Source organism: Mesoplodon mirus (genome assembly GCF_964341445.2).
Source record: "Mesoplodon mirus genome assembly, chromosome: 1".
Taxonomy (NCBI): Eukaryota; Metazoa; Chordata; class Mammalia; order Artiodactyla; family Ziphiidae; genus Mesoplodon; species Mesoplodon mirus.
The window spans coordinates 91047695-91059371 of NC_138976.1; the positions used below are offsets into that span (position 1 = coordinate 91047695).

General features: G+C 39.0%; 1 pseudogene across 1 annotated transcript; it reads right to left on the minus strand.

Annotated features, from left to right (window-relative positions):
- Positions 1-430: 430 nt before the first annotated feature.
- LOC309801836 (3-hydroxyisobutyrate dehydrogenase, mitochondrial-like) lies at positions 431-4361 on the minus strand (annotated as a pseudogene). The gene is made up of 2 exons: positions 4350-4361; positions 431-1463 (listed from the first exon to the last, which is right to left on the minus strand). The product of its transcript is annotated as a 3-hydroxyisobutyrate dehydrogenase, mitochondrial-like (transcript).
- Positions 4362-11677: the final 7316 nt, after the last annotated feature.

Here is an 11677-nt window from a genome sequence, read left to right on the forward strand (position 1 = left end):
TACAGATGTTTGTTAAATAGATAAAAAGAATAAGCAGTTTAAAATGGGTGAAAAATCCCAGGATCTATTGTGACCTAGACCAGAGGTGCCTAACCTTTTTGGAACCAGGGACCGGTCTCCTGGAAGCAAATTTTTCCAGGGAGGGGGGGCGGGGTGTGTGGGGTTCAGGCGGTAATGTGAGCCATAGGGAGCGGCAGATGAAGCTTATAGCTGGCTTGCTTGCGACTCACCTCCTGCTGTGCAGCCCAGTTCCTAAGAGGCTGCGGACCGGTACCCATCCGAGGCCAAGGGGTTGGGGACCCCTGACCTAGACACTCAAAAGCAGACAGTTGACCTTTGATTAAGCCCATTTTCCTGTGGAGTGAGCCATAAGGGGCTCCAAGATACAGTTTGGTTTCAATGTTTCAGTGTTCACAGCCAGAGGGCAAACTCAGAATGTCTCCTCCTCTTGCAAAAACTGGACCACGAATGAGAAGTCTTTTTTTGAGTAGCCCTTCACGCACAACATCCCTGCAGATCTGATGGGCTTGACTGCCCAGAAGGATTGGGCTCTTCGTGCTGCTAGCAGAGACTCATGCTAATCCCAGATCCTTAGCCATGAGTGTTGCTCCAAATCTGCCCTGATAGTAATCAGCCAGGTGAACTCCATCCATCACCCCAGGTACAGGATTGTAAGTGTCACTTGACCAACATCGTCCTAAGCTCGTATTTAGGATTTTAGCCAAGAGTTTTGGGTCAAGCCCTAACCTGAGTCCCAGATTCATAGCTTCAGCAGTTCCAATCCTACTAATAGCTAACAGCAAGTGTTTGCAGATCTTCGAAGCCTGGCCAGTCCCAACAGCTCCACGATGCACCACATGGGAGCCCATGCACCACAGCAGCTCAACCCCTCCCATCCTAAATGTGAGGTTGCCAGACCGAGCCGTTCCCACACCACCAGAAACAGGGGCATCCGAGAAAACTGCTCCCATTTTCTCAACTTCTTTGGCCAATTCTCTCAAAACCATAGGATCAACAGTACTGGAATCTATTAGTAGTCTTTCTTCACTTTTTTTTGAATTCCATTTGCTAGAGTATAAGCTTCTAGCACATTGATGCACTGTAATAATTCTGTCACCTTTTTCGGCTACATCCTCTGCAGAAGACACTACCGGGTTCACTTGCATCTAGAAGCTCTTTGCATGCATCAGGGAACACATCAGCAATAGTGAGTGGCTAGTCATGTCAAGAGCTCTTTTGCCATTGGATTCCCCACGTTGCCTACTCCAGTGAATCCAACTGGAGTCTTGGAAGCTACTGACCTAGAACACAGCGCTGCAAGGCTGGCCACCGACGGCTGCTGCAGACAACTCACTGTACCAGAGGCTGGAGGTGGCTCCACGGAGACGGAAGGAGGCTGACACGTTGCCCGCGCCCCTCCTTCCCACGGTGACCTCCTCGACTCCCGGCTCACCCACTGGCTGCTATAGGGTGCGTGGTGCGGAGGGCCGGCTTGGCTGTGCCGATTCTTAATACCTCTTTGTTACTAGGTTACACATACAATTTCACCTAGTGAGCAATTTAACAGAAGGAATTTTTTTCTACAGCATTTTTGTGGCACAGCAGATAGAAGCGAGGTCACTATTTCTTTGAAAAACTGAACTAAAAATTTATAGAAAGTCATGATTCATTCTACAAATATGCTGAGTCAAAGAAATGTGGAAATTGATGCGATGGAGGAAGAGTGCTAGACTTCCCTGATGCTCAACTGGGACCTTTCTTCTGGGGTCAGAACATGGTTGTGTAACTCCTTTAATCCCAGTGGATTTTCCAAAAATTCCAGAATCTTCAGATTTTGGTAGCCCCTGTTTACTGCCTTTGCCCCCCCATGCCAAACCCCCACCCCACCCCGCACACATTTATTTTTTACCAGTTGTCCTCCGGGGTGCTTTTCTTTATATAGTTATTGCAGCAGTTTGTTAGACTACTGACCCCCAGTGCAAATGCCCCTCCCCCCTGTTTTCTCACCCTGTGTAGTTTTGTTCCACCTTGACCTGGGTTTGGTCACATGACTTGCTTTGGCCCAATGGCATATTAAGAGCTGAAGCTTGGAGAGTACTCGTGCTTTAGGGCTTGTCCTCATGGAAACCTGACATGTTAGGAAGCCTGGCTAACCTAGTGGAGAATAGGTCCAGGCCACAGCCAGCACCAATGGCCAGACATGTGAAAGCAACCAGCCCCAGTCCAGCAACCAGATGATGGCAGCCTCAGTAGTCACCTCAGGTGAAAGCAAGATAGATCCACCCAGGGGATCCCAGCCCATTCTGCTGATTCACAAATTGTGAGGAGATAAAGTGCCTGCTGTTTTAAACCACCAAGCATAGGAGTAGTTCATCACACAGGAAGAGATATAACTATCTTCACTGTTAGATTCTCTTCCCATTTTATACCATGTTTCCCCTCAAACGACTGTTCCTTTATCCAAGACTCTAGAAAAGAAATAACAACTGATGAGGCGGATAGAGCCTTAACATTTTTTAAAAGCTTTATAAACTTTTAAAATAACTATGTTAATAAAATCAATATTTATTTGATCACAAAATTATTTTCTTCAGTTGCCTTAAGAAGTAATGCAGAATTGTACTAAGTTTATAAATCTGGAGGCTCTAAAAATGTGTTATTCCTTGGATTCAAGTCCTAGTGTACTTTATGTGGGCATTCACGTTTGCAAAGTGATTCCAGGAAATTTGCGATTTCATTTTACAACTTTGGCCTAAGGAGTCTTATGATATTTTACCTGAGAAAAATAACATATTAATTCCACTTTCAGCTATTAAACCCATGGCTTCCTGTATTTTCTAAATTCCCTATCAGTAAAGAAGACTACGTATAGCGTACAAGACTGTCATGATTAGGAGGAAGGTAGTACAGAAAGAACCTATCAAATTAGGCATTGCCCAGTCATGTCAGTATACTAACGTGGGGAGCCACAGGCAGCTTGAAGCCTGGAAAAAAGACAGATACAATGTAATGATTATCCTAAGGATCCGGATAATGATTCCTATGATTTTGTTTTAAATATTAATGGCAGAGGATTCTGGGGAAATGATGGTGGCTACAGAGAAGATTTTTATCCCTGAATATGCCACCCCTCCCCTAAATACACAAGCCCCCACCCCCACAAAGAAGAAAGAAAAGCATCTAGGATAGCAAGATCAAAAACCCACAGACAACATCTACAACAAGGTGTCCACATTAACTGCAACATACAGCCAGGTAGGAACAAATCAACAACAGGAAAAAGACCTACATATGTGTATCCCAAGGTGTGTGGGAGGCAGACGAGGGAAGGACTCTCTCTCTCTTTCAGGAGAGCCAAAGGTTACTATGGTTCATGAACTCACTGAGATTGAAAAACTCACTGAGAACAGCGGCAGAAACCGGGAGTGAACGTTGCAGGCTCCACTTTGCAGCTGAGTGCAAGAACTTTGAAATGTTCTGAGGATGCCAAGTGTTCTGGGGTCTGTGAAACCTTGACACCTATCAAACCAAAGCACCATTCCAGAACAAATCCCCATACTCAACAAGGACAAGAAAGAGGAGCCCTGGGTAAATGGGCAGAGGAGGGCCGAGGAGGAAGATTTTAGAAATTTTAAGGTCATTTTTTAAAATTATGTTGTGAAAATAATAGAAGATAGTGAGCCCTGGAGTTCTGAAGCTAGAAATTATATTCTGATCTATGATTCCCTCCTAAAGTGGAAACTTATTTCATTTGAAAATGAGTGACAGAAGAATATTCCACTCACATCCTGTACAAAATCAGTGAGAAAAAAAAAGAAAAAAGAAGGGTGAAAAGAAAGTTCCAGCAAATCCTGAAAACGTGACAGAAAGACACGTCCACAGAACAAATGAAATTTATTGCCTGATATTGCGGAAAAAGTAAAAGAAATTTTAAAAGGAATAGAAACTGATTTTAAGAAAAACATAAAAGAAATTAGAAAAATTCAGAAATGAAGTGATTGGAGAATAGCAAGATTTGAAAAGGTGAAAAAATTCAGTAAGTAATTTGTTTAAAAAAAATCATGTCCCGAGAGAAGGTTAAACTAGAAGGAACACAAGTTTGAATAAACACAGTGGATAATGCCTCCTTGGAGAAATAGCTGATTTCAAATCCAGCATAAGAAACGAACAAGATGTTCCTGTTACACCTTGTCATACAAGAGAGCTGGGAAGACTTCAAAGACTACTGTGGTTGTGTGGAAAGGACTCAGGAGCCAACTTGAACAGGATCCGTGAACCTAAGAGGGGACAATCTCCGCATCGATATTTATAACAACCTCACTGAAAACAACAACAAAAAAAGAAAATACCTCATTAGTCATCTTCGGAAGCTACTTTGGAGTCAACCTTTCTCTCTCCTGTTTTTTCTTTTTTTGTAAAACTGGTAAATAAAAGAAACATTTATTCTTCCTTTCCTAATTAAACTGTAACTCAGGGCAACCAAGTCGTTGATGAAATCATCTTCTAGCTAGTAAATGAATAATAATCTAATTAGTAGAATATCACCATTTGGTACCCTTAATAAATTAATGGATCTAGACATTGATCATTAATGGCCGCAACGTCACAGTAAGACAGACACTTTATAGTTCCTTTTGGAATTCATCAATATTATCTATGAAGTAAACTTGACAAAAAATCACACCTGAATTATGTCAGTGCTCTAGATCTATCTACCAACTGACAGTAAATACATGGGCCAAAGGAGCATGATAAATATATAAGCATAAAGGGGATGCAATCCGCATAATCCAGACAGTTGGGAACCCTACTGGATGAATGCTTTGAATTCAATGACAAATACTTGCAAGAAAAATGAGCAAATTGAGTTCTTTTAAACCTATACTTTAAAAGAAATTGTGTTTGGATCAGCAATCAAATAAATTATGGTTATTAAAATAAAAATACATTTATAGGACAATCAAGGAAACATGAACTGACTGGCTATTTGTTGATATTAAGGAATTATTATTATTTGCGGATGTGTGATAATGACATAGTTGAGCTTAAAAAGGGCAGTTCTTGCATTTTAGAAATATGTATACTGACGTTTTCACTGAGAAAAAGAAACCTGGGATTTGCTTTAAACTTGCTGGGGATGATGGTGGTAGTAGTAAGAGAGGGGACAGAGAAAATCTATTGGCCTGAAATGGACATTTGATGAGAACAATTGAGGAAAGTTTCTACTTCTTTCTTTTTACTTCTGTAGATGTTTGAAATTTTCCAGACTAAAACATGTTTTATAAATGTAGATGGCTTGCAATTTGCTCTTCTGAGCTCTCAGAAGGCAAAAAGTCATTCTTAAATTAGGAGCTTTCTTCTCTAGCCAAGAATTCTAATGATAATTGTGTCCCAACTGGCCAGTGCACTCAGATTGCTCTGAGATCTGTTGGTGGAAAAAAATAAAGAGGCTCTTTAGTCTTAGAAGAAAACAACAAAGAGTAAAGGCTGCTGCTAGGTCTAGGGCAATAGTGTAGTATCAGTATAAGACAAAATATTAGTTTCTTCCAAAATCCACTTGTTACTACTGTGTATACTTTTGCAGCAAAATATCTTTTCTACATTGTCAGCATTAAAGTAAATTTACTATTTAGGGGGCATTTAAATTATCATATACTCAAAGCCTAGAAAGAATCCCCTAGGCTGAAATGACATTAAATCTTATTTTGGCCATTGTAGTGTATTCTCCAGTCCTACTTGCTTTGTCTGTAACTGTCCTAAAAAGGTGTGAGGAGATCTGCCAATATTAATGCCAGGATTCAAAATGAGTTCTTTGCAGCTTGCTTCCTTCAGGATCTTCTGCCCTCAGACCCATGTATTTACTTAATGCCTCAGATTATTGTATATGTCACATCTTTCCAACTAGAAGACAAGCTCCTTTAAGGGCAGTGACTAGTCTCATCAACATCCAATTTACTCCAACACCAGTGCTTTCAAAATGTGTGTTGCTTAGTATATGTCTGACCGTAAGAAGTTACAGAAACAATTCTACTCTAACTAAATAATAATGATACTACTACTATTTCTACTACTACTGCTAATAAAATATATGAAATAGAGTATAAATGGGAAAATAAAGATCACACTGGAAATCCCAGACTATAAAATGAATGATCCCAAAGCCACTTGCCAATCCATTGACTGTAAACAGTTACTTGTGAATTGGTCAACATTTAAATGCATAATTGAGAGAAGGGTTAAAACAAATTTTATTACCAAAAAACACAATTTTTATACCTACAATTTTTGAGCTCAACTAACCTGTAGTTTTAACAGAAATAGATGAGATTCCAAGTATTCATTCAGGTTCCTAAATGATCCATTCCCTATCTTTCCTTATGAAACAATCAGTTATAACTCTAATCATTTGTCAAGGATTCACCAATCTCTACTTCCTTTATTTTCCAAGGTTTGGTATCATTACAAAATTAAGTCCTTTGGTGGAATTTAATAGTGTCAAAATCCCTCATCAATATTATTCACTGGGATAAAATAATATGAAAATTTTAAAAACACTGACTATGTGCTGAGAAATGATCCTTCAGTGATTCACTCAAGGTGGAGACTAGCATTCAGGCTACACCTGAGGTAGAACTTGAATTCCAAAGTGGACCTTTAAACCACAGCTCATCTTCTCTTTTTAAAACCATCAGAAATAAGCCTGTTGCCTGACCTTTGAGATTCTGCAAAGAGACCATATTTACATCTTTTGTCTCTTTTAACTTCCCTAGTCCCCTTCTCTACTTTCAGAATAGTGATTCCCAGATAAGTACAATGAGTTCAAACAGTGTGGTTAAAGGGGTAATTAGTCTGCTCTGCAGCCAAGTTACTCACAGAATAAATAAGTTGACTTTCACAGTTGTTAGTTTCTTCCTGGGCTTTGTTTAGAGGGGTCTCAGCTCAAGCAAGCAGCCTGTCAGCAGCCTGAAATAACTCTGTAGAAATCTAATGGCATATATGTAAAATATGTCTATGAAACCTTTTATGCAATCTTAGATGCATCATTTTACTACTTCTTTAGGCCTGGAAAAGGATATTCAGCTACAAAAGGACAGAAAAGAAAATGTGTATAATGCCTCATGCCTGCCTCACACCCTAGAACCTTATTTTACCCGTTTCATCAGAAAATGATGTATACTGTAAGAAACATTTTTAAAATTATTTGATCAAATATTTAAGTGCACTAAGCCTCTGTATTTCTTAAAGCAAATATAGTTACCTTTCTGTCCCTTTCTAAAAGAAAGCAATAGATACAGTTCTTTTTTCTTAAGACTCAGGGTTTATGGATATTAATTATTACACTATATTGACACCCAGACATGTTTATAGGAGGCTTTTGAGACATACAGAGCTATTTATTCCCATACCAAATGGCACTTCTTTTTCCTCTGCCTTCTGCTTGTATTTTTTCTGTTGTGATTATATCCTACTGAGGCTGCTACATGTCTTTGTTTGATTTGAGGTTCTAAAAGTAAGACTGTATAGTCTCCTTTTTACAGAAGAATAATGGGTTTTATGACTGTTTGCCTTCAGAAGCCTCCTTTTCCACTCATTCTCATTTCATATCTATGGTGAGGTGTCTAAAACAGATGAGTTAGTTCTGAACTGGTGACATATAAATCAATTATTATTTGATTCATATTCAAAGCAGCTCCTCCTAAAATAGTGGCCTTCCTGTCTGTGGGATGTAGTCTAACCTACTGCCTGGATCTACACCCACCAACATCCATATTTTGTCTATTGTTACCTTGGACACTTGTAGGAACTGAGTGGGTTTCTGTTTTTATAGTGTCCATTGACAGACAAATGAATAAAGAAAATATGGCACATATGTAGAATGGAATGTTATTCAGCCTTAAAAAATAAGGGAATCTTGCCATTTGCAACAACTTGGATGAACCTTGAGGGCATTATGCTAAGTGAAATACGTCAGAGAGAGAAAGACAAACACTGCATAATCTCACTTTTACGTGTAATCTAAAAAAGCTGCTCTCACAGAAACCGAGTAGAATGGTGGCCGTCAAGGGCTGGGGAGTGGAGGAAATGGGGAGTTGTTGGTCAAAGGGTATAACCTTCCAGTTATAGGATGAATAAATCCTGGGAGTCTGATGTACAGCATGGTGACTATAGTTAACAACACTCTATTGCATACTCAAAAGTTTCTGAGATAGTAGATCTTACATGTTCTCATCACACACACACACACACACACACACACACACACAAAACGTAATTAATTGTGTAAGGTCATGGATGTGTTAACTAACCTTATTGTGGTAATCATTTTGCAATATATACATGTATCAAATTATGATGCTGTACACCTTAAACTTATACAGTGTTATATGTCAATTACATCTCAATAAAACTGGAAAGAAGAAAAAGATTCAAATGGAGAAGGGTGAGGCTGGTAGAAAAAAGCCACTGCCTTGAGCAGTACCGAGGTGGGCGGAAAGCCATGGGGCTCTATTAGCACTGCTGGGGAGGCTCTGTTCCCACGTGTGGGGAGGGGGTAGGACAGCACAGCTGTGATCCTTATTGCAGACCCTAGGCAGCCTCAGGCAACTTTTCAAAGTTAGATGCTGAAAACCAATAAATGAAATTATAAGGAACAATTACATAAATGTCTTTATTCTACTTCTGGTCCTCTTGGCAACTTTTTCCATCTAAAAGCTGCGCCCTGCAGTTCTCAAAGCAGGAACATTAACATGGATCAGAAGTTTCCAAACTTTTCATCATCAACCCCTACACCAAAAGAAAAGTTGAATAGTATATGAAGTATCTTGTGTGTTTTTAATATTTATCAAGAGAACATTTAACGGTTAGCTACTATGTGCCAAGAGAAAATAAAAATAAGACACAGACTTTAAATGCAGACTTTGTTCCGGTATTCTTCTTCCTTTTAACTTCAGTATAAGAACTATTGAGCTATTTGCTGTCCCAGTAAGGGGATAAGCAGACGATTACAGAATCCTGTGATCTCTTCCCAAGTTTGCAACTATAGGGTTGGTCCTATAACTTTGTATTTTGATTTAAGGGGAAACTAAAAGAACTTCCTGTCCCAAAGTAACTCTGCTTTGCGGAGACTGGAGGTGCCGTGCAACTGACTTAAGATACTGTTTATTTGTTTAAACAGTTAAATAAGTAGTTTCTATTTAACAAGTGAGCACAAATTTTCACAACAGTACCTACCCCATGACATAACTCAGACGAAAACTCTGAGGGAAAGGAAAACTAGATGGGCAAAAAGTCCAGGTTCCATCCACTGTACATGGGATATTGATAGGCTTGTAAAACTTACAGAGGTACCTAGGGGTACCCAGGAACCCTGGGTATTTAGTATACAGATCAGCAAAGGATGGTGGAAAATAAGATGACACCAGGTCAGGGGACAAATTAAGCAGGTGAAGCTGGTCCTTTATATTCTTTTCCCTTCTGATACACCACTGCTCGTTCATGTCCAGAATATGTTCTGTATCCTCAGTAGACCTACACACACACACACACACACACAGAGACACGTGTGTAGCACACAAACATGCACGCATGCATGCATGTACACATACATGGAGTCCCCAGTCTTCTCAGTTAAAATTCAGCTTGTAGTAACTAAAGAAAATTTATAATGCCCTATATTTTATAGATTTTTAAAATACTTGCACTTTAATAGAAAACTTTTAATGTCTGAAAATCCCTTCTGTCGAAGGAAGTTATTTCTGATATTGGAGGTTGACAGTTTCACAGAGAAAACTTCAGGAGCACAGAGACATGCCTGACCCTCTCCCCACGCACCATCTGGGGAGAATTCACCAACACAGAGGCTCAATCCCTCTGCTAAGTCAAAATCAAGTATACCAACATCATTATTTCACAGAGAATACCCTACCTCATGTTAGGCATTCATATGTATTTTATTTGTTGAAGAGAGGAAGAAGATATAAAGGAGGGAATCATCCGAAATTACGAAGTACACCATTTAAGTCAATATAGATATTTAAATTTAAGGTAAAATTAAATGATAATTTGAAATTATATGTGGAGTTTTATTTACTAAAGAATATTTTGCAAAGTTCAACTCCTATTTGAACTTATATTTTCAGAGAAGGTATTTTGGTCCAAATGAAGAATACCTTCAATTATTGTTCTTTTATTGCAAGCAAAAAAGGATTTATACTTCTTTTCATGAAATATGGTTGTTTGACAACAGAAGGATAAATATTTTATATATATATATATATATATTTTTTTTTTTTTTTTTTTCCGTACGCGGGCCTCTTACTGTTGTGGCCTCTCCCGTTGCGGAGCACAGGCTCCGGATGCGCAGGCTCAGCGGCCATGGCTCACGGGCCCAGCCGCTCCGCGGCATATGGGATCCTCCCAGACCGGGGCACGAACCCGTATCCCCTGCATCGGCAGGCGGACTCTCAACCACTGCGCCACCAGGGAGGCCCAATATTTTATATTTTTAGAAACAACAGTCAGGCTACTGATATTCTTAATTAGTTTTAATAAATCTGAATGCTTCTTAACATCTACTCTTTAGCTTGTACCTGAGGAGTCGAATACCTCCGGGAAGATATGTGCTCCAGACCCGTAAATATGCAGTTCACAGAGCCCACCACCAGAGGGCAATAAAGAAGTCAAATCTTGAAACCATGGAGTGAAAATAGTGGGAGTTTAAATAAAAGCAACATTTCACAGTATGCTTTCCTGACCAACGTTATATCTAATAACTTAATGGATTGTATGTACATGGATTCTGAAAAGTCAGCAGCACACTTCACTGGTCAATTTCTATGATAAGGGGAACGTAATTGGAGTGTAGAAAAACAGTATACTTACATCTTAAAATTCCACCCCTACAGAATCTACTACTCACTATTGAAAAATGGTAAGAAGAATAGCTTTCTGTGTCTCAGTCACCAGTTAACATTTTCAAGAGTACAATTTATCTTCCTATGATGCTCAAATACACAGGAAAAATGCATATCTAGGACAATGGATAAACTCTATATAACATGTGAAAATAATTCTCCAAATGGAAAAAGTAAAAGATCTACAAGGAACAGTTTTATATGCATTAGTGTGGATATATACATAAAGAGGCTCTAAGAAACATAAAAATCACTTCCAGGAAGTAATTTTAGGTAGAAGAGAATTAACATGGATGAGGAAGAAAAGAGAGCTGGTTTTAAGATAGTTTCATTTACTTGGTTTTTTTGTGTGTTTATTTATTTGTTTTATTTATTTGGTCTTTGGAATATAAGGAAACAGTGGCTTTCACATCCGTATCCCAGTGGAACAAAGGGACTGAGGTCTATACTGGAGCCCAGCCATTGTTTGACTATCTTGTAATAATACTGGTGAAATACAGCCAAATCATTTGAACTACAAGCATCGTCTCTGACAATAATCTTAAGACATCAACATTATAAATTAAAGAAAGGAAAGAGAGAATACTGTTTTCTTTAGAGAGAAAATAACAGATTCTGGATCAAATCAATAATGTCAGCAAACCTCATGGCTATAAAATATTCTGCTGCCTATCATTTAGATCATGCCTCTAGAAGAGGGAAACTGGGTGATAATTTCCCCAGATTTTATATTTAATTCAAATATTTTAGGTAAGAGGCATCTC